The sequence below is a fragment of the Octopus bimaculoides genome, chromosome 11 (genome assembly GCF_046866305.1).
Source record: "Octopus bimaculoides isolate indiv1 chromosome 11, ASM4686630v1, whole genome shotgun sequence".
In the NCBI taxonomy this organism is placed as follows: domain Eukaryota; kingdom Metazoa; phylum Mollusca; class Cephalopoda; order Octopoda; family Octopodidae; genus Octopus; species Octopus bimaculoides.
Genome location: NC_142938.1, coordinates 55,135,931 through 55,137,669, shown reverse-complemented (window position 1 = coordinate 55,137,669; position 1,739 = coordinate 55,135,931).

Below are 1,739 nucleotides of genomic sequence, written 5' to 3'. Positions count from 1 at the left end.
ATTATTATTATTATTATTATTATTGAGCGAGAGAGCAGCGCATGCCATCATGCCATCAAAGTGATACTGGTGTACAATTATACGAAGCTCAATGTACCCATCATGACTCTCCGTCTGATAAAGGTACACCAGGCACATGCATCACAACCATATGTGCGTGACATGGTGATCTTATATCAAGATAAACAGCGCATGACTTAGTAGGTGGGGCCCAGTTAGAATTTTCTTCAGGTTGAGTAGCTCATCCAACTCAAAAGGTCCCTGAATAAGGGTTGTTTAAGGATGATGAACGAAACACCCATGTTTCCAGAGGTGAATTATTCAAACCCTAAACAATTTTTCTCAACCCATAGCTATGATGCTCTCCCACTACTTCTGCTCGTGATCAGAGATGCACATATCGTCAGCCACCAAACGACATGTTCAACTGGTTACGGTCAAACAACTGACAAGCAAATCTGTGGTATTGAGCAGAAATTTTGCTGTAGCCCATCCCTTATACCAAAACAAAACAATGTACATGATAACACTTCCAATCAGTTAAGATCAGATGTCATGAGAGCCACTGATAGTATTGCACCATGGCATTGTGAGTCATTGCCTGGTATTGCATCAGGACATCGAGAGCCTATGTCTGGTATTACATCAGGGCATATCATTAACACGCTGGACGAAATGCTTAGCGGTATTTCGCCCGACGATACGTTCTGAGTTCAAATTCCGCCGAGGTCAACTTTGCCTTTCATCCTTTCGGGGTTGATTAAATAAGTACCAGTTACGCACTGGGGTCGATTACATCGACTGAATCCCTTACTTAAAAATTTGAGGCCTTGTGTTTCCTGTAGAAAGGATTGTTATTATTATCATTATCAAGGCAGCGAGAATATTACTAATATTAATATACGAGCTGGCAGAAACGTTAGCACGCCGGGCGAAATGCTTAGCGGTATTTCGTCTGCCACTGCGTTCTGAGTTCAAATTCCGCCGAGGTCGACTTTGCCCTTCATCCTTTCGGGGTCGATAAATTAAGTACCAGTTACGCACTGGGGTCGATATAATCGACTTAATCCGTTTGTCTGTCCTTGTTTGTCCCCTCTGTGTGTAGCCCCTTGTGGGCAGTAAAGAAATAGGTATTTCGTCTGTTGCTACATTCTGAATTCAAAATCCGCCGAGGTTGACGTTGCTTTTCATCCTTTCGGTGTCAATAAATTGAGTAGTAAAGTACTGGGGTCGATGTAATCGATTGTCCCCTTCCTCCATAAAAATCCTGGCCTTGTGCCTATATTAGAAAGGATTATTATTATTATTATTATTATTATTATTATTATTATTATTATTATTATTATTATTCAGTAGTTTTATTTTTATAACGTGCTTTCACTTCACTACCGAGCGCAGCTCTGTGCGCCTTGGGTATGTGCTGTGGTTTGCTGTGGTGCTCTTATGTTTACTGTATTGAAAGTGTTTTGCGTAGAATGTGTGCAGTACCCAGTAGTGCAATTTTCTGTATGTTATATATATTTGTAAGTCCTGGTGTTTTTGTTATGTATTTGTCTGAATATTTTTTTATTATACCTAAGGCACCTACTATGATAGGAATTGTTTCTGTTTTTAGATTCCACATTCGAGTTATCTCTATTTCCAGGTCTTTGTATTTTGAAAGTTTTTCCATTTCTTTTAGAGAAACGTTGTCATCTGCTGGTATTGAAACATCAATTAGAAGGCATTTTTTTCCTTCA